General features: G+C 39.8%; 1 protein-coding gene and 1 long non-coding RNA gene across 2 annotated transcripts in view; one reads left to right on the top strand and one right to left on the bottom strand.

Moving 5' to 3' along the window:
• LOC136864712 (peroxisomal acyl-coenzyme A oxidase 3) overlaps window positions 1-22,327 on the bottom strand; it is a 297,560-nt gene that overhangs the window by 25,153 nt on the left and 250,080 nt on the right. The gene's annotated exons all lie outside the window — the stretch shown is intronic.
• Window positions 8,033-22,327, top strand: part of LOC136864714 (uncharacterized) — a 69,070-nt gene continuing 54,775 nt past the window's right edge. The window contains exons 1-2 of the long non-coding RNA XR_010859363.2: window positions 8,033-8,188; window positions 8,445-8,510. This is a non-coding gene — a long non-coding RNA (uncharacterized lncRNA). The remainder of the gene's footprint in view (window positions 8,189-8,444; window positions 8,511-22,327) is intronic.

Here is a 22,327-nt window from a genome sequence, read left to right as displayed (position 1 = left end):
TCATATCATAAATAAAAGGTATATTATTATGGCTTCAATGCGTGGATGATACTTTTGTAGTTATTGACAAAAACATCACTCATAGTAACGAGATCCTGGATTCTTTAAACAAAATTGATCCCAATGTAAAGTTCACTAAGAAGGATGAGATCAAGGAATCCTTGAATTTTCTTGACATAACTGCTACACGCGTTAATAGTACTTTTGAGTTTCGAATTTTCAGAAAACCTACACATTCTCCTTTAACCATTAAAAATTCCTCTTTACACCCCAGTACTCATTAGTGTTGGCTAAAGAATGCATGATTCAAAGCAGTGTATCGATTCATTCAAGTGTCCGAATGAATCGATTCACAGGAACGGTAAGCTCACGGCACACGATTCAGCTTACTCCCAGCGGACAGTGCTGAGTGGCGCACTCACTGGACGTTGACGGGGAGCCGAGCTTCTGCTGCAGCGAGACAGTGAATCATGGCACATCGAAAGAATCGTGAACAAGCGCGGCTCAGTGAGACACAAGATACACACGGCTCCTTATCGGCTCACTGGACACTGGCGGGTGGTGGAGAGCCGAGCTTTCGCTGCAGTGAAGCTATGGCACACCGAAAGAATCGTGAACGAGCACGGCTCAGCGAGACACAAGATACACATGGCTCCTTATCGGCACACTGGACAGTGGACACTGGCGGAGAGCCGGGCTTCCTCTGAGGAAATGCATCCAGAGCCATGGTGCATTGAAAGAATCGTACGCTAAATGGACTCCCGAGCTCAGCTCATTTGAAAATAATACCCACTTGCATTCACTGTCCTCTTCTTACAGGGAGGTTTAAATAATAGATGGATTTATTTTCAGTGTTAAAAAGGTAGTCAAAACATAATTCTAAAGTAGCTAGTAAGTAGGTAGGCTATTAGGTTATACTATTTATTAGTTTAATGAATCTTAGTATTATAACTTAGTTGACATTTGACAATTAATTAAACTCGACTCTAGCCTGCCCTATGACTATGAGTCATGCTCATGACCACTCAAAAGTACCTGTTTTATACTGGGAAGAACGGCTCAGTATTGTCTCAGTTCGTATGTCACATCATTGCACAAGACTTCAATAATATGTGGACAGTAAGTGAGCCGAATGACGCAATAACTTAACCAACAGTATGTTGAATCAGAAAACCAGTGGGCTACTGTACATCTCAGGTAGCCTATACAAAATATGATCATTTAAAAAAAATCCTCTGCTGATAGAAAAATACAGTACATATTTTCAAAAATGACTTAGTAAGTTGGACGTGTGGTTAGTATCGCGCAGTTATGCGCTTGCATTCGGGAGATGGTGGGTTTGAATCCCACCGTCGGCAGCCGTTAAGATGGTTTTCCGTAGTTTCCCCATTTTACATCAGAAAATCCTGGGACTGTACCTTAATTAAGGCCATAGCTGCCACCTTCCTAATCCAGGACCTTTCCCATCCTGCATCGCCATAAACCTTCGTTGTATTAGAGTGACAAGCATTTTTTGCTAAGAAAGAAGTTCATGGTATGAAGACCAGATGGCAGCAGCGAACAATGAATGCTGTTGCTGCTGCCTTACAATTATATACTACACAGATGCAGTAGGAGCGGTGACTCTAATATGCCGTGAATCGGATCACTGTATCGATTCAGTAACATGAACGGAATCAAATGAATCGATTCAGTAAAATGAATCTAATGTCCCATCACTAATACTCATAAACAGGCATCATTCTATAGTTTAATATACAGAGCTTTAAAAATTCCTCTTTCTGCCAACAAACTGAAATCTGAACTCAGTTATATAAGGAATCTGGCTAAACTTAATGGGTTTAAAAATGATATGGTTAATCGTTTAATCAAAAAAGTCAAGCTTAAATTGTCCACTAATCTCGTTCCAGCTAAACCTTAAAAAAAACTAAGTTCGCCACGTTTACACATAATAATCCAGCCATTCATCAGATTGCAAATACCTTAAGAAACACAACATTAATGCAGCTTTCAGGACAGTGAATACTAATCAAAACATATTCTTTAATCATAATAAGGTCAATCATAATAGCAGCTGTTATTCAGGGTCTGGGATTTACAGGTTAACATGTACACAGTGTGAATATTCTTACATTGGACACACAGGTCAGAGCTTCTATACGAGATATATGCAACATTACAATGCCAATAAGCATAATAAATACTCGGTGATGAGCTCGCATATGAAGGAAGTAGGACATCATTTCACAACCATAGAGAAAGACCTTACTATTATTAGAGGAATAGGTAAAGGAAAACTTATGAATGAACTAGAAAAATTATACATCTTTTTAGACCAGGCCTATAATAAAAAAGCAAAATCTTAATGATGTTACTGAAGTTAAAAATACTTTATATGAATTAACACCTAAATTATTATGCATTGTGAGTTCAAAACAGATTAATATCCCTAAACAGTACAGCCTTGTTAATTTGAACTAATTGGGACCGGAGTCTGTTCAGATTAACCGGAAAATATTTTCTAATAATTATGTTATTATTTTTACGTCCAACTAACTACTTTTACAGTTTCCGGAGATACCTAGGTGCCGGTATTTTCTCCCGCGGGAGTTCTTTTACATGCCAGTAAATCTACTTACACGAGGCTGATGTATTTGAGCACCTTCAAATACCACCGGACGGAGCCACAATCGAACCTGCCAAGTTGGGGCCAGAAGGCCAGCGCCTCAACCGTCTGAGAAAAATAGTTTCTACAATACAGTTCAGTACACACTGTAATTTGAAATGCCCATTCTTAGCAGTTACATTGATCAAATATTGTATAAAATTACAGTAGGGTAGTTAAGAACCTGCAGAGGAGAAAACGACAATGAAAATGACATTAGCGAGTGGATGGAAGCTGACTGTCATCGGTTACAAACAGACTAAGGAATTGTAGCTATGGTGGAAAAAGAATCTGGAGTTGATGAGGAACAGAGTGACGACGAAGAAGACCACAATGAACAACTAGTGTTACATTCAGATGCCGCGGTCGCCTTAGAACTTGCTGTTTGCTACATCGAGCAACACTCTGCTGCTACGCCCACTGATGTGATGTTTATGAGACGCTGCTTTAACACTGCATCTTAGAGTAGGTTCCAATCACTACGGCAAAAGTAACTAACAGACTTTGTAAAGATAAACGACCAGTGATTGATGGTTTATGATGTGTAATTATGTTTACATTAAGTTATTCTAGTAAAATATGACTAATAAAATGCAAGTAAATCTTCACTCTATAGTATGTTTTTTCATTTCAATAAGGATTTTCTTTTAAATTGAACATTTCAGTTCGGATTAACGGAACTCTAGTGTATTTTTAATTCTTCATACTTAACAGCTCCCTTCACCGTGCTAAACACTACGTCTTCCCAAGCCACTCCTAGTAACTCCCCTCAGACAACAGCACCTGCGATCAAAGCTCCGCCTACTCTCTTCCCCTCCACATTCCTCACCGCCACTTCCGCACCGGTACAACACCAGGAGTAGAAGTGTCAGTCAAGCAGGCAATACCAGAACAGTTAGACATGTCCAACACGATATGAACAAATAATTTTTCGGTCACAACTAAGGCTAAGAACCAACACACAACAACTGGACCAACTATCCTTGCAAGACTGTAATAAGAACTGCTTCACTATTAAACAACAGTTCCAGTTGAGATTTTCGAGATATTATTAGTTCAGTATCAACACATATGGCAGGAAGCAAGATTTTCCTATAACAATTATCAAAACATAATTATTCTAACGTTACAATGAATACTTCTTATCTATTTGCACAGCACAGTCTGACTTATGCCTCTTGTCTTAAAGTTGATGTTGCATAGGTCGCATCACACACAAGTTAATGTTGTACTCAGGTTTTAAACTACGAAAGTTCCCCTAGAAGGTGGTGTCATTGGACCCACATCTTTTAATGTTATAATGGTAGCATAAATTGAAAAAGATCCATTTTGCTTTTAGACATTCTACACTCCACATAAGTCAGGACTGATCATGTTCTAAATTTTAATTTAAAAAAAAAAAGTGTATTTTATCACTAGTTTCCTCCATCAACCATCATTTGTTCTGTCCATATATTTTAGATGTTTTCTAGTGCGTTATTTTTAAGATGTCACATTGTTAAAAAGGTTTTGAACTGTAAACTTTATATATTACAAGGATTGTTAAGGTCCAGGACCAATGACTTTCAGGTTGACTTAACGCTGATGGTGCCCCTAATAGATGGTGAAACATGAACCTAATAAGACTATAATATTATGTAAAAGTTTAACCATAAGATTCTTGGTATGTATTGATTAGGTAGTCTTATTAAATATTCTTGTAATATTCATGATATATGGTCAACTTCAATACGGAACAAATATGAGAGTTTTAACTTGTAAGATAGGTCTTATGGCAACAATGGGATAGGAAAAGGCTGTGGAAAGGAAGAGACTGTGGCCTTAATTAAATTACAGCCTGATGTGAAAATGGGAAACCAATCGAACTATTATCCGAATACAAGCTGAGGATGGTTGCCTAATTGTACTTCCTCTTAAAACAATCACCACCACCACCTAGCTACATGACTCAAACCGTGCAGCCACTTGTTCGGTGTGTCAGAATACAACAGACTGCACATGGTTCAGGAATAAGTTCTGCTAGAGTTGGCTGCAGTTTACGCCGTCATAAATTTCATCCATCCATTTGTCACTAAATCAAGAGCTGCATGGGAAGGATTCTGACGCTTGCATTATATTTTGTTGCTTTGCGCTTCAGCAGTTACACGGCAATATAATTAACTCCTTAGGACTATTTTATTTATGAATGAAGCTATGTTCACGAATCATGGAAACTTGAATTTACAGAACATGCACTAGTCCGTAAAAATCCTTCAACTCATTGGGCCCGAGCCACAGAACCGTTCCGTGCTTCGTCTCGGTGGACCAAACGCCAGACCACAGAACTGTTCCGTTGTCTCATTTTACTACGTAATTCTACTTTTCCTCAAGAGATGGCAGAGTGACTTGCATTTGTGATTTGTGTAGGGACTCTTTCTTTGCAATGTTATATGCTCTTTGGTAATATATATCGATAGTGTGCTTGGTAATATTAGTTTGAAGTGGGCTATCTCTACCTTTGAGATTTGCTTGTAAACAAGATGGCTGCCAGTATAGATATTTACAGATATAACCCCTTTTAGGAAGTAATGATGATTAGGAATGTAATTTTTTCAGTGAAATTAGTAGTAATATTAGTACTAGTGTGAGCAATGCTCCTGAATAACAAATAGATGTGGAAATCGAAGAGAAAGTGCAAAGAGAAAACTGGGTTACAGCTCAGCAGGCGGACTGAGTAGGCCTACGGTCCCGTGATGCTAATAAAATAAAGTGTTTTACTGTATTCCTTGTTCCGCAGTTTGTGGTATGGAAGCCTTTTGTGTTCATGTATATTTAAATCTTTAATGGTCTTGTAACTAAGAAATTTCTCATGATATGAAGCGACACTATATTTCCTCCAAAATAATCCCAGCGCCACTGCAGTTTCAATCCAACAAATATGCAGGGCTCAATGGGTTAATGGCGATGTCTGGCTGACCATCAGGGAATGCTGAACAGAGCACAATACGCATTGTTTCTCTGAGGCATACTACCAAGCCTTAGAGGACGTGGAACTGGAATACCGCCTCTAAATGTGGTTCCAGCATAATGGTTGTCCCGGCTACTTCGCACGTGTGAACAGAGAGGTAGTGAATGACCGTAGAAGATATGCTAGAGTGTATTTCTGCAGAGTGACAATATCTGGGAAAGCAATATGATCTGTGCAACGTCCTCTTGCTGAACATCTCCCCAGAAGCACACGGCTAAATGGCGTTCACATTTATCATCATCTTAAGTGATACTATGGAGTTCCAGTGCTTATTTCTTCAGACAAGGATAAATAAGCACAATGTTTATGAAAATACAGTTTTCAAAAAGGTCGAATTGGGTATTAAATGAACATTATGATAAGATTTTTATTTTGTTATGAACACTGTAATTATACTGGTAGAGAAGGAATTTTTGCCGAAAGAGGTAAATGGACTGCAAGGTGGAGACTGACGTGCTGATTTCAGATCTGGTTTCATTCTTGTCCACACTTGTATTTTTTTCTATTCTTTCATCATTTCTGGTCTGTTTATTTTCATGCGGCTGACTGCAAGACTTCCCCACAATGCACTTGTCATTTCTTTCTTAGCTTCTCTTCTGTTATGCCAGCCCCATGGTGTATGGGTAACATGCCTGCCTCTTATCCGGAGGCCCCAGATTCGATTCCCGGCCAGGTCAAGGATTTTTACCTGGATATGAGGGCTGGTTCAAGGTCCACTCAGCCTACGTGATTGCAATTGAGGAGCTATCTGACGGTGAGATAGCGGCCCCTGTCTAGAAAGTCAAGAAAAACGGCCGAGAGGATTCGTCTTGCTGACCACACGACATAATCTGCAGGCCTTCGAGCTGAGCAGCGGTCACTTGGTAGGCCAAGGCCCTTCAGGGCTGTAGTGCCATGGGTGGGGGTCTCTTCTGTTGTCACACAACTTTCTATCACAGATAATCATCCACATGGAATCATCTTCCTCAGCCACAGTTTGTCTAATGAATATAACACATTCGTCTTGTCAGTAATAGTGAATCATGGTATAGTGATATAAAGATTTTGTGGTACTGTGTAATTTACATCAAATGAATTAGGTGAGTGGCTCTGTATCTTACACCAGGCAATGCAGGTTTTTCTATACTCCTTGCTTAATTTGAGCATATGCCTACATATTTTAAACGAAGTAATTTATTTGGATAAACTCAAAGGAAATAGGTATCGGTACTAATAGGGTTTATTCTGTTGAAGATTAAATCATTTATTACACCCTGAAAATATCTAAATTAATCCTAACAACTTCTGCTACATGAGGTTCCTTCATTCGAAAATCACTAAGACGTACAATCACTTCAGAAACTGTACCTTATTTGGTGATTCTCTTTGTGATCACATGTAGGTAGACCTTGTTCAATGGGCTTAGGGGACTGGGTGGAAAACAAGAAAATGTCAACACCATTTGCCATCCCAGTGATATGGAGGGACCTGAAAAACTACACCAATTGTTATTTTTGTTGTGTACATATTAAGGGTTTCTCATAAAAATAAAAAAACACAAAATTACATACCCAAAGATGGAATCTGCAAGAGGCAAGTCCCGCATGAGGACAGCTTACTAATTCTGAAACCTCCAGAAAATGAAACAGAAATTTCCAAGGAAATGGAATGTCACATGGGTATTGGTAGTTGAAAATTAGAATGTCCTTCTGATTCTGAATACAGCCCAGAGGTGTCTAGTTCTGAGCCACAGCAATTTACCCAACGTGATTTGAACAATCTCACTAGAAATCTTTCAATGCCAAAAGATGAAGTGCAACTTCTAGCTTCCAAGCTTAAGGAGAAATGTTGTTGACAATGTCAGCATCTGCCATTACAGAAAACAAACAAAGGCATTACAAAAATGATTTTAGTTAGATGGTCCAATGGTCTTCTGCAATAATGTGCCTGGTCTCTTTGAGCTACTTAAGCAACAGATTTCACAATTATGTGTTATCAGGTTTATCACAGGGCAGTATCCTTGGACCCGTGCTCTTTGTTCTCTATATACCGGGCGAGTTGGCCGTGCGCGTAGAGGCGCGCGGCTGTGAGCTTGCATCCGGGAGATAGTAGGTTCGAATCCCACTATCGGCAGCCCTGAAGATGGTTTTCCGTGGTTTCCCATTTTCACACCAGGCAAATGCTGGGGCTGTACCTTAATTAAGGCCACGGCCGCTTCCTTCCAACTCCTAGGCCTTTCCTATTCCATCGTCGCCATAAGACCTATCTGAGTCGGTGCGACGTAAAGCCCCTAGCAAAAAAAAATGTTCTCTATATAGAAGACATAACTCTGTGCTGAAAACATTCTTATGTTCTCTCCTCCTGTACACTGATGACCTGAAGATCCTAAGGCAAGTGCCTATGCCCAATGATGATGAATTACAAACAGCACTAAATTTGTGTCGTGACTGGTTCGAGGAATGGAATCTATATTGCAATGTTAAGAAGGTTGTTACAATATATTCACTGCTAAAGCAGGGAATGAATTGGCTTCTCAGGTAAGAAACTTAGGGGTTTTAATTGATAGTAAACTGATCTCTGTTCATATCGAGTCAGTAAAATCTCTAGCTATCTGTAGCCTAGGCATTCTTTACAGTTTATTTGAAATTAATGTTATTAATGCCTTAAAATTATACTTCGTCTCCTATGCTCCCCACACTGACTTTTATGGCCCTATTTGGCCCTCATCTGCAATGACTATATCTCAAATAATATTTTACTCTTCGGTGTTAAAGTTCGGAATTCTGTTTTTAGGAACTCAATTACGAGGGCTGTAAATAAAGAAGTGGCAACGTATTCCAGACAATCGCAGGAAATCGGGTATGTGCAAATAGGATACGAGAGCAGTCAGGCAGTGCTGTTGCCGATGTGTACAGAGCATCTGATGCGCATCCAGTTGAGAGCGTTGTTAATGTGTGGCGTTGAAGTGAAGAATGTCGACTGCACCACTCTAAAGCATGTTTTCTAATGGTTATCAGCATTTGTTCATAAAAATTAATTTTAATCAACAAGTCATTCACTGCATCATTTGAATTTCTATATTAGAGATAAAAAAGAATACCCACTTTAAAGAAAATTCATGCAACATTACAGAGTAATGAATATCAAAGGAAGTGTAAACACACTCCAAGAAATTCTTGGCATTTTAGGATTCATGTGGAAAAAGACAAGGAATAACCAGTGGACTCCAAGAACAATGCAATATCAAACAAATTGCTTCTTAAGTAGAATCCGAAAGTACAGGAATATATGTCATCTGATTGTCTATATGGACGAGACTTACATTCACACTCCTCATATAGCACCATACGGATGGAGTGACAATTCACTACAGGACCCGTTTAAACCTGTTTTGAAAAGAAACACAATCATCATCCATGCTCATGGGGAGGACAGTTTTCTACCGAATCTGGCCAGAAAACATAACAATGACATGGACTTTACAAATAATGAAAAGTGGCTTGGGAAGAGATTAACCTTTTCACTTCCATGCCCGAGTTAACTTGGACATTCGAGTATCTTCCGCTGTCCCAACCACAAGTTAACTCTTATTTCAAATGCCCCGCTCTCTCCCAGTGCCCAATTTAGTCGTATGTTCTAGTTCTTTGCAGGATACTATCCTCATTTTTCCGTACTGAAAGTCAGTTAAAGGAGAACAAAATCAAAGTTTTATTGTTCTCCTGTTCCAGTTCTGTCGCTGAACGTGAGATGGCATCATCTGACAATGCTCAGAGAAGAACACAGCTATCTCGATACATCGTAAGCGCCGTATATTTAGTCTCGACCCTTCTTTGACAGCTGTCTTGAGTCACCCAACATGGTTGCATCCACAAGCACTAGTAAACAAAGTTTGACGGAAAGTGATATTTTAGATGTTTTAGGTAATGAAGACGAGTCTATTACGAGGATAGTGAAGATGATATATTAGTGAATGATTCTGTGGAAAGTGATAGTAGGAGTGATTTATCTGAAGGTGGGGAGGAGGAATTAGAAATCCAACCTGATCGCATGGTACGGAAACGACCGAGGTTAGTGCCACCACATACAGTTTCTCGTAGAACCTGGATAAATGATGCTAATTTTACACCAATAAAACATGATTTTGACCCAACCCAGTCTGGCATTAGGGACGACCTTAACCTCAACGAACATTCTACCGAATACGAAATATTCATTACGTTATTCACAAAGGATTTGTTTTCCCACATATCAAAAGAGTCAAATATAAATTTTTGCGAGGTGCAAGCAACTCCTAATGTCCCACAACAGCAAATGAATGCATGGCATGATGTAGATGAGGCTGAATTGATTGTATTTTTTCTCTAACCATGTTGATGGGTCATGTATTTTTTTTTTTTTTTTTTGCTAGGGGCTTTACGTCGCACCGACACAGATAGGTCTTATGGCGAATGGGTCATGTAAGGAAGCCCAGTGTTGCAGAGTACTGGAGCCTAGATCGTCTCATAAATACTCCAATATTTGGAAACGTCATGTGTTGCAACAGATATCAGATGATTCTAAGAATGCTACATTTCAATAACAACAGTACAATGACACCTGGAGATAGGCTACATAAAATTAGACCAGTAATAACAGCTCTGATGGATCCAAATAAAGTGATAATGCCATTTGAAAACCTTGCCATTGATGAAACTTTAGTGCTTTCCAAGGGCCGTGTGTCATTCCTCCAGTACATACCATCAAAAAGGTCAAGGTTTGGTTTGAAACTCTTTGTGTTAGCTGACTGTGGAACTAGTTACATTCTGGATTTTATCATATATGTTGGTAAAGGTACAGAAATTGACTTTGAGGAATTGAAAGAGGCTGGAATATCAGGAAGGGTTGTTTTGACATTGATGAGGCCATATTTTGACATGGGGCATAAGCTTTTCATTGATAATTGATATATGTCTCCATTTCTTTGTGAGAAACTCCACAAGAAAGGTACAAATGTATGCGGAACTGTGAGAAGAAATAGACAAGGCTTACCAGGACCAGTTGAGAAGAAACTCAAGAAAGGAGAGATAGAAGTTGATAAATTGTTATTTATTCGCTGGTGTGACAAGAGAGAAGTGTATACACTTTCAACAATGCATGACAGTGAAATGGTGACCGTGACAAAGTGTGATAAGCAGACCCTAAAACCCAAATTGATAGTGGATTACAATGAAAACATGGGACCAGTGGATTCTGCTGATATGCAGCTCAGCTTCATCGAGTCGGGAAGAAAGTGTATCAAATGGTACAAAAGAACTTTTCTTTCATATTCTGGACATTGTTAGGAATGCCTGCATAATAATGAAGATACTAACAGGATCAAACATGTCCCTGAAGGAGTTCAGACTGAACCTCATTCGCCAAATGCTGGAGCAGTTTGGCAGCCATCAAGAAACTACCAGGAAAGGAGGCCGTCCATCAACCTGTCCACCACCAATGAGACTTGTGGAAAGACGCTTCCTGTCTCCTACACCAGCTACAGCGAGCAAGAAAGGGCCTACCAGAGAATGTGTAGTGTGTTCCAGGACAAATAAGACAAGCCATAAGAGGAAGGAAACTAGATATGAATGTGTCAAGTGTAGTGCTTCACTTTGTGTACACCCCTGCATGGAAATTTACCACACAATAGTGAAGTTTCGATGAAAATGTGAATGGATAATGGTTTTTTTTTTTTTGCTAGTTGCTTTACGTCGCACCGACACAGATAGGTGTTATGGCGACGATGGGACAGGAAAGGGCTAGGAGTGGGAAGGAAGCGGCCGTGGCCTTAATTAAGGTACAGCCCCAGCATTTGCCTGGCGTGAAAATGGGAAACCATGGAAAACCATTTTCAGGGCTGCCGACAATGGGATTCGAACCTACTATCTCCCGAATACTGGATACTGGCCGCACTTAAGCGACTGCAGCTATCGAGCTCGGTTGATAATGTTTTAATTTCATTTTTGGTCATAAAACTTTGTAAATACAGTAGAGTCTCGCTCATCCGACCTTCGCTTATCCGACATTCCGTGTTATCCGACACTGGTAGACTTAATTTGAACTTTTGGTGGAGACTAAATTCAGGCACACCCGCTGTGGAGGGTGCGACCATGGGACAAGCACTGGCCTGACCGCTGGCGGTAGGACAATTTTTTTCTCAAGGATAGGTGCAGTGAGTCTTCAGTCATTGTTCATTGTAGTATTGGTTGGTTGCGGATGTTGTAGTTTTCATATCCTCTGTGAGTATAGCGAGTAAATGGAAGAAAGTGATTGTTTCTATGGAAGACAAGTTGAGTGCATTAAAGAGACTGGACAAAGGGGAAATTCTTCAAAATGTGGCTTCAGATTATGGATGTTGGATGTGTTACAGTGGGAGACTGGAAAAAAAGAGAGGGAAGAAATTTAAAAGTGGTGCTCTACCAGAGCAGAGAAAAAATGAAAAATGTGAGTACGAAAAAGTAAGTGAAGCACTATTTCTTTGGTTATCTCAACACCGGGAGAAGGACCTGCCAATATCTGGCCCCATTCTGCAGGAAAAGGCTGTGTATTTCCAGAAGGAGTTTAATGAAGGGGACCCTAATTTTCCTGCCAGTGCTGGGTGGCTTGACTGGTGGAAGAAACGGTAGGCATTAGGCAGCTTAATAGAAAAGTTTCTTTTCGTAAGACATCTCGAATGTTTTCGTTCAATACTGCATGTACTGTACCATTGAACTGATAATTCAATAAACAGAGTACCGTAAAACATGTCATTGTTTTAGTACTAGAGTATAGCCTTCCTGTTTGTTTCAGTTCATTTTCAAAGTTATTCTGTATTATCCGACATTTTCGGTGATCCGACGTACTCCAGGTCCCGTTTAGGTCGGATAATCGAGACTCTACTGTAGTTGTAAATATAAAATAAATATTAGCTTATTTCAGCTAGTGTGAAATTATCCAAAATAACCTGGAATGGGGTATGCATAAGCAGGAAAGATACTTGGGAGTGAAAAGGTTAATACCTCATTTACTACCACATACTGTCCTCGTTACAGATAATGTTTCCTCCAGAACAGGCATCTAACTCGTGCTCCTACATCAAACTCTAAAAAGGAAAGAAGTGTCTGGTAGGCAGGTGCAGGGACAGGATAGCCACGGCTGGTCCATGGACCTACAAACTCTACATTCCAACCAACCGAGCAAAGGACTGGTGGCAACCTCTGCATTCAGGGGACGGACGGGGGTGTGATCCCCACTGTCTGCTGTCGTGAGAATGGTTTTCCGTGGTTTTCCATTATTCTGCACTAAGGCAAATGCCGGCACATGTCCATTTATAGACCACAGCTGCTTTTCCTCCTTATCCTTCTCTATACCACCATAAAAAAAACTTCCCGCCCAATCACTCTTTTACAGGCCCGCCGTACCTCTTCTGGGTATGGAATGAAAACATGAGTGAGTGAGTTAGATAGATAGATAAAAGCCTTTATTATCTGTGTTGAAGTTAGTGCTCCTTGACCTTTCTTACACTTAACCACACACGTTATTGCTTATTAATATTATGGGAACCAAGCTCGATAGCTGCAGTCGCTTAAGTGCGGCCAGTATCCAGTATTCGGAAGATAGCAGGTTCGAACCCCACTGTCGGCAGCCCTGAAAATGGTTTTCCGTGGTTTCCCATTTTCACACCAGGCAAATGCTGGGGCTGTACCTTAATTAAGGCCACGGCCGCTTACTTACAACTCCTAGTCCTTACTTGTCCCATCGTCGCCATAAGACCTATCTGTGTCGGTGCGACGTAAAGCAACTAGAAAAAAATGGAAACTGACATACTTAAAATACTAAGATCTACATATAAAATTAGTATGAATATATACACACAAACAAGAAAGAGAAAAATAAAAGGAAGTGTCTACACAATACAGATTTGAAAAATACTAACTTCAATACAACAACTCAAAGAAATACAAAAATAAAAATACTAATAAACTTAATAAAAAACATTAAATAAAAGTAACTAATTTTATTCTAGCAGTAGTAGATATAAATTAAATACTGTAATTACTACTAACTATGTTTACTGTACTACTTTTTTCCTTTTTGCTAGTGGCTTTACATCGCACCGACACAGATAAGTCTTATGGCGACGTGGGATAGGAAAGATCTAGGAGTTGGAAGGAAGCGGCCATGGCCTTAATTAAGGTACAGCCCCAGCATTTGCCTGGTGTGAAAATGGGAAACCATGGGAAACCATGGAAAACCATCTTCAGGGCTGCTGACAGTGGGATTCGAACCCACTATCTCCCGGATGCAAGCTCACAGCTGCGCGCCTCTAACCGCACGGCCAACTCGCCCGGTACGTTTACTTCTAATTGGTAAATACTGATATTTTAAATTTAATTGTCAATATACATTGTTAAATCAGAAAGTCATTATTTAAAAAAAAAGCTTAATCAATCTAGTTACGATGAAAGCTACAGATTTAATGTAATTTACTACTACCCGAGAACTAAATTTGAGTTATCATACTAACCCAATATTTTCTTTAACTGCACAATAATCTCATAACATTATTTTCACACACAATCACTTGTTCCACTCATACAGGTACCTTGCTAAAAGCACTTAACAACGAACTGCTGATAAGAGGTTTTAAATATATTTTTGATGCAGTATCCTTGATGTCTTTGGGGAGCGCATTCCACCATCACGAGACAGTGACGGTGAATGATCGGTGGTATGTGGTTGTGGTTGATGGCCAGGCAGATATCAATTTTTGAAAATGAGAAAGTCTTTCATAGTGCATTGGCATTGCCGGTGGCTCCAAATAGCCTATGCAGTGGCCTCCACGGTATTCACTAGCCATGCGTCTTGGTGGGTGTGCCATTTACCAACTGATGAGCCCAACTTGGCACACTGGGGCGAAACGCTGACAACAGGAATGAGTTAGCTGGAAAATTTATAACGTCCAATAACGTAACCAACTATATTGGTATGTGGTTGTTTGGTGGACAGGTATTTCTAGGAGGGACACTGAGCAAGTATCATGGAGATGTAAAGAACCAGGATGATGAAAATTTCTGGAGAGATAAGCAGGCATGTCTTCCGAAAGCACCTGGTACACAAGAGTAGTTGAATGTACTGTAGTTTAAGCCTGTCGTCTAGTCGTAGCTAAGATAACTGTTTATAGTACGGAGAACTAGAGCGCCATAACCTAAATCCATAGCTTATCTAAGGCAAGTATTTTGTGTGCATTGTAGTTTCAAGCTTAATTCATTTGTTATATCCGTAAAAATTACATCACAGAAATCGAAAATGGGAAATAATGAATGAACAAGCTGAATTTTTAGTGATCGAGGGAATATATTTCTGAACAGTTTTAAGTGGTGCTAACACCTTTTTACAGATATTTGTAACTTGCGCTGACCAATTTAGAGTTTCTGTTATAATAACTCCAAGGTTAGTAATTTATTCAAAGGTATAATAGTATTATTTAAAGTTATGGGAGGAATGCAATTTTGTTTTAAAATATGAAGATTCTTTGATGTCCCGATGATAATGGCTTGCATTTTATGGGGGTTTAATTTTAGGTTGTTTTTAATTGCATAGCCATCAATTAACTCCAAGTACACCTTTAAATTGCATATTGCTTGTATATTGTTAGTTCTAGTGTGGTAATAAATTTGCAAATCATCATCATAAAGAAGATACTTGCAGTGCTTAATTGATCTGATGATATTTATATAACCGGGCGAGTTGGCCGTGCGCGTAGAGGCGCGTGGCTGTGAGCTTGCATCCGGGAGATAGTAGGTTCGAATTCCACTATCGGCAGCCCTGAAAATGGTTTTCCGTGGTTTCCCATTTTCACACCAGGCAAATGCTGGGGCTGTACCTTAATTAAAGCCACGGCCGCTTCCTTCCAACTCCTAAGCCTTTCCTATCCCATCGTCGCCATAAGACCTATCTGTGTCGGTGCGACGTAAAGCCCCTAGCAAAAAAATATATTTATATACAGAGTCTTTATCTATGCTTGGCAAGGACTTTCTCGCTCGACCTTGGCCGCCAGTGATGGTTCAGTTGCCGGCTACCGCGCGTGCGTATGTACGGCAGAATACGGTGCTCAAAATCATTACCATGCATTTTATTCACCATGTTTACAGTTTATGTTCAAAATCATTATCATGCATTACCATGCATTTTACTCACCATTTTCACAGTTTATGCTGAAAATGTTCCCCATGCGCTGCCAAACATAATCGGCATCTCCTAATGAAGTTTTCGGTTACTCTACCAAGTTCTTCAGCACTGATGGATGCAACTGCAGCTCTTATATTGTCTTTAAGTTCATCTAGTGTATGAAGGTTGTTCCCATAAAGTACATTTTTTAACATTCCCCACAAATAAAAATCACATGCCGTTAAATCTGGGCAGCGAGGGGGCCTCAGATTTTTACTTACGATCCTCGTACCAAACATGCTTCAGTAAGGAGATAATGACCTTTACATCTATTTTTATTGTTTACTGAACCTGTACGTTTGAATCTCTTTTATTGTACGATTGATAGGAATGGGTCTTCCTGGAAATTACGCTCAAAACTTTTGTCTTGTCCTAGTGCACGATTTTCTGCACTTAATGTAAGTATTGTGCAGATATACACATTCATGTATCGAATATTTCACACACATTACAGCACTATACACAATCACAATAAAACACTATACAATACAACATACAGTACGCAGTAGCTTCATCGAACACCCTACTATCTCGGTGCTCAGCTCTCAGTAACTGCAAGAAGTGCCAGAAACCACGTGCGCCAGCGGCCGGTAGAGGTCTGTCATCGGCGGCCAAGGTCGAGCGAGAAAGTCCTTGCCAAGAATAAATAAAGACCCTATATAAAGTGAATAGGAGAAGGCCCATGACTGACCCTTGTGAGACACCAAGAATTTTTGTTTGCCATGTTGATTTATTATTATTTACAACTACACACTGCCAGCAGTTTGTGAGGTAACTGAAATTCTAGCACTTTTTGGGTAAAGTTTTAGGGCTGTAATTTTGAAGGAAGCAACATTGGATCATCAGTATCAAATACGCTGCTGAAATCTAAAAGAGTAGTAAGTATTGTCACTTGTTTGTTGTCCGTTGTATATCTAATGTCAGCTGTCACTTTTTCAGCAGAGTTGTCGCGGTACTGTGGTTTTTTTAAAGCCCGACTGGTAAGAGTCAAGTAAAGCACATTTATGTAAGTACGTAAGGATATGCACTCATGTACCAGGCATTCCAGCACTTTGGACAGGATTGGTAGGGTAGAAACTTGTTGGTAATCTGAAGGAATACTTCGTGCATCTTTTTTCAGGATCGGGAAGATGAGGGCTTACTTCCATGCCGTAGGGAAAACTTCCTGGGTCAAACAGTAGTTAATAATGTGTGTTATGATCAGCAGATGGCACCAATGACATATTTGTAGAAAGACAGAGGTATGGCATCGTGTTCAGTGGGATTTGATCTGAGAGAATAAATAACACATTTTATGTCATTTATACCAAATTCTTTAAACACAATTTATCTTGAATTGACATGGAAGTTGTTATTATTATTATTATTATTATTATTATTATTATTATTATTATTATTATTATTATTATTATTATTATTTTCTGTTATGGTGGACTTGGCCGACATGAAGTGTAAATTTACAATATCAAGGGATACATTTGGTACCTGCTTTCATAACTTTCGACATATACCCATCGTTTGTAATTGTTTACATATTTCCATCGATTGGGAGCAAATCTGCCATGCAGTTCTAATACCAAACTAGACATTTGTTTACCATATAATCTCAAGTACCACTCGCCACCGAATAAGACCCGCACCCTTATTTTGAAAAAACAAAATTAAAAAAAAGTGAAGTCAAAAAAATTCTTTACAATCTTTACTAAAACACAACAAATGATTAGAAAATACAAATAAAAGTAAACAAACATTTCCAGAACGATATCCAACGAGTTCATTCATCATCATCAGTACCAACTTCGGAACTTCACCTTCCCACAAAATGTCGTCATCGCTGTCATCCATAACATTAGAAATGCTACATTTCCTGAAGCTCTTCCGTATGAGGTCTCCAGGGATACGATTCCATGCCGTCAAAATCCATGAACACAGCAGCTAAACTTCCAGGCGCTGAATGCGACCAGTTGGCGTCAGTGTGTGATTATCAGTCGTCATCCATTCTATATAGAGCTGTTTCAAGACTGCTTTAAATGGACGGTTCACGCAGACATCCAGCGGCTGTAGCATAGATGTCATCCCGCATGGAATGACTGCTAGGTCGGTTTTCCCATCCTTGATATGTTTCTTCACAGCATCTGTTTGGCCGCGGTAAATGTCGAGAACAAGCAAGCTCTATTGTCCCAATAATGCACCAGGGCGACGTTGCCAGACACACTTTACCCACCCAGTCTTCCAAAAGTGAACTGTCCATCCAGCCGGAGTTCTGAGATCTAACGATAACACAAGCGGGTAGATTTTTAGGAAGTGTCTTTCGCTTGAGAACAACGTACGGCGGAAATTTGGTTCCATCAGCGAAAATACACAACATTACCGTACACCGTTGTTTTTCATTACCACCTGTTCTAATGGTAACACTTTTCGCACCCTTAACATTCACAGTCCTGTCCACTGGCATTTCAAAGCAGACTGGCGTCTGATCTGCATTGCCAATTTGGGAAAGCAAATATGCATTTTCCTTCCGCAACCAAATTATGTGATGCTGAAACAAAAATAACTTCTCAACGCAGGCACCAGGAAGACGCTGTGAAATTGAGGTACGCCTTCGTATGCTCAACCCATTTCTTTTATAAAAATTACAAACCCATCCTCGACTTGAAGAAAACCCTTCCGATGAAAGTTCCTTTGCGATCTCTAATGCCTTTAGCTGACACATTTCGGTTGACACACCGTATCCCAATTCCCGCCTTTCTGTCACATATTTATAAATTTTTTTTCTATTTCTGGAAACTGTACACTCAGTCCACAAAAAGCTCTACGATCACCACTGCATGTTAATAGCACAATTTTCTTCTTTCTCTAATCGCGAATACATGACTCGTTAATACCGTATTTCCTACCGGCGGCACGATTTCCAATAATTTCGGCTTCCCGAACTACTTTCAGTTTCTTACTCGCAGTAAAAGATCGCAAACGCTTTGTGGAATTCATGTTAATACTCCGAGAACGTGCGTGAGACTGACTCCAAGCGCGGAAGTAGCGTATACTGAGTGCGGAGACAGCACTGTTAATACCAATATTAATGATCCTTTACTGTGACACCTCTCTCCAAAGAAATGCTGTTACAATGTCGTCTTTGTTAGCAAACCGTTGTCCACGTAATGGCTTCTTGACTTCGGGGATTAGATCATAGCCACATGGGCTCAGATCAGGCGAATAAGGCGGGTGTGGAAGAACATCCCATCCCCACAGTTGTCAATGACGCTGAATGATGGCTGCTGTGTGAGCTGTCGCGTTCTTGTTTGAATGTCTCCACCCACCTCGCGACTGTTCTGTAGGGCATGGCATGGACACCCAATGCTTCCCACAGCTCTGCATGGCATTGGCGTGCATTTCTGCCGTGGAGAACTGCCATTTTTTAGTATAAGATCGTTGCTCCTGCTTGTTGACTTCCATTTTGTGACGCACTCACTCACACACTGAACTTGGGAGCATGCCTAGACCCACACTGTTGTTTACATATACCATCTAGTGGCATCATACACACTACCTACCGTATGTTTCCAAATGCATATCTTAGATTTTCCGTGTTATCTCCTGCTCGCGAGAAAAAAACCAGTTGCCATGACTTATAACTCGATCTACGTACTATTCACCATAAAGAACTGAAAGTATTGGCGTGCGTAGTGTTTGAATGGTTACAGAAACTAAGTCTCACAGGAGCAAGTAGTCGACCCGCACAACGCTGCTTGCATCATCGCCTAGCCAAGCGCTTGCCAAGGACAGGTTACATAATACCTTCTCGAAACATCCAGTCAAGAAATGTTTCTAAATCTTGAACCAATTGAGATATCAATTTAGAAACAACAGAATCTTACAGTATACATTTGAAATATCTCCTCATGTTAATGTCTCCAAAATCGATTCAGTGATTATGAGGAGATTTACGGTTTTATAAAACATTACGTTAGAGCCACTTCTACATATATAAAAGGGCACCTCCCTGGATACTGTCAAAGCAGTACACCAACAGTTCAACAGCGGTCTACACCTCGACGATATTGGTTCGCCGTGTGCTACAAAGTCATACATACAAGACGAGACTATGTCCGAGTGAAGTGCGAACTTTGGACAGAATAATTCCGGTGTTACGGAACTTATACATTTTCAGTGAGTAGAACCTGGTTAAGGAACTTTTAAATATTCTACTTCGACTCCAGGACTTATGAATCATAGTATAACCAATACGTACGTGTGTCACATATATGTCAGAACAGTTTTAAACTGAACTTAATTGAAAACTTTAACATTACGACTTGAGTGATTGAATATTCAGATAATGGACTTTTCATATTACAAGTGTTCTAGTAGCTCACTTCAGACACTGTGGAGAATGCAGTCATTATAAGTGATATGCTCAAGTGAATTGAAGTTTGTTAATAGAAAATAATAATAATAATAATAATAATAATAATAATAATAATAATAATAATTACAGAGGAATATCTTTGCTACCCGTGACTTACAAAATTCTATCACTTGCCATCCTGGAGCGTTTGGAAGCACAAGTCGAACATCAAATAGGTGAATACCAAGGAGGGTTCAGAAAAGGTCGCTCAACAGCTGAACAGATCCAAAATCTCAAAACGATCATCAGATATTGTACAATAACGTCCAAGCAGTATGTGTCTGTCTTTGTGGACTTTAAGAAAGCGTACGACTCCATTGACCGGGAAGTCCTGCTAAACATCTTAAATGAATTTGGAATCGATTTGAAACTGCTGGCATTAATTAGAGCCACCCTGACCGATACAAAATCCAAGGTGAAGTTCCACGGATGTCTCTCGCATTCCTTTGACATCAAAACAGGAGTCCGACAAGGTGATGGGCTATCCCCGATACTCTTCAACTGTGTTCTTGAAAAGATCATCAGAACCTGGCGGGTGAGATTACAGGAAACCAACTACAGTCCATTGAGAATAGGAACCAAATCCAAGGGGATCGCAACAGACTGCTTAGCATTTGCCGATGATATTGCTGTTCTCTCAAACGACATAGAAACCGCTAGAGCTCAAGTTGAAATTTTAAAGGAAATTGCCGAACAAACTGGTTTGCAGATATCGTTTGAGAAAACAGAAGTAATGACTAACATCAAAGAGGCTCCACCAAAACTCCATACAAAATACGGGGACATCACCCGAGTAGACAAATTCAAATACCTGGGTGAGATCATCATGAAAAATGGACTGGACAAAGAAGCACTTCAGGAGCGAGTACGCAAACTGGAAATAGCCTACCAAACATCCCGCACAATCTACAACAAAAAATGCCTTTCCCAAAACACCAAGATACGTCACTATGAAACAGTTCTGAAGCCAGTAGTTCTATATGCAGCCGAAACCCTGTCTCTAAATGCCAACAAAGGACTCCTTGAAGAACTGGAGAAAAGAGAACGCAAAATTGTGAGAGGAATCTTGGGATCAAAGTACAGAAATGGAATCCATCAAAAGAGATCCAACAAGGAAGTCTACAGCAAAATAGAGAAAATTACTGACACAATCAGAAAAAGACGGGCACGATTTTACGGTCATCTGAAAAGAATGGACCGAAGAAAGTTAACTAAAGAAATCTTTAACTTTTTTGATTCAAACCCCAAAACCACAATTCCCTGGTTTAGAAATACCAAAGAAGACCTGCAAATGCTACATATCTCAGCTGAAGACGCCCTTGACAAAGATCTCTTCCGCAAGAAAATATTGACGAACGGGCTAAACCGAGACGAGCAACCGAAGAGAAGACACGGTGCCCCTTGGACAGAGGAGCGTAAACAGGCCCACTCACAAAGAATGAGGGAAATTTGGGCTCTAAAGAAGGCCAAGTTCAGTGTCAAATGCAACAAGACTTAACGTGGTCCTTGATGGCCCCAGCGAATTATATATATATATATATATATATATAAATAATAATAATGTGCTTTGTGTAGAACGCAGTATTATAAATGCTATTTCCAAGTAAATTGTACTTTGCAAATAGACATTTAATATCACAAGTACAGTCGTAGATCGCTTTAGACATTCGTGCAGAATGCAGTGATTACAGTGATATTTCCATTTTAAATGTGAGATACTAATTGACACTTTATCTCACAAGTGCTTTTGGTTGGTCGCTGCAGACATTTAATTTCCTTATAGAACATTTAGGTTATTGGGGACTATCAGAACATTTTTCATAGTAACAGCCACTACAGACAACATATTTGCAATTAAGACTTAACGATTAGGTGTGGAAACACAAGGAGTCGGTTCATTATCTCCTTATAGATTTCTTCAAGGCATATGGTTTAATTCATAGAGAAAGGCTGTGGAACATCATGATGGAGTTTGGCTTTCCCATAAAATTAATTAACATGTGCAAGCTGTGTATGGATGGCAATGTTAGCTGTGTTTTACTCAAGG

The sequence above is a fragment of the Anabrus simplex genome, chromosome 2 (genome assembly GCF_040414725.1).
Source record: "Anabrus simplex isolate iqAnaSimp1 chromosome 2, ASM4041472v1, whole genome shotgun sequence".
Taxonomy (NCBI): Eukaryota; Metazoa; Arthropoda; class Insecta; order Orthoptera; family Tettigoniidae; genus Anabrus; species Anabrus simplex.
This window is presented reverse-complemented; position numbering and strand designations above follow the sequence as displayed.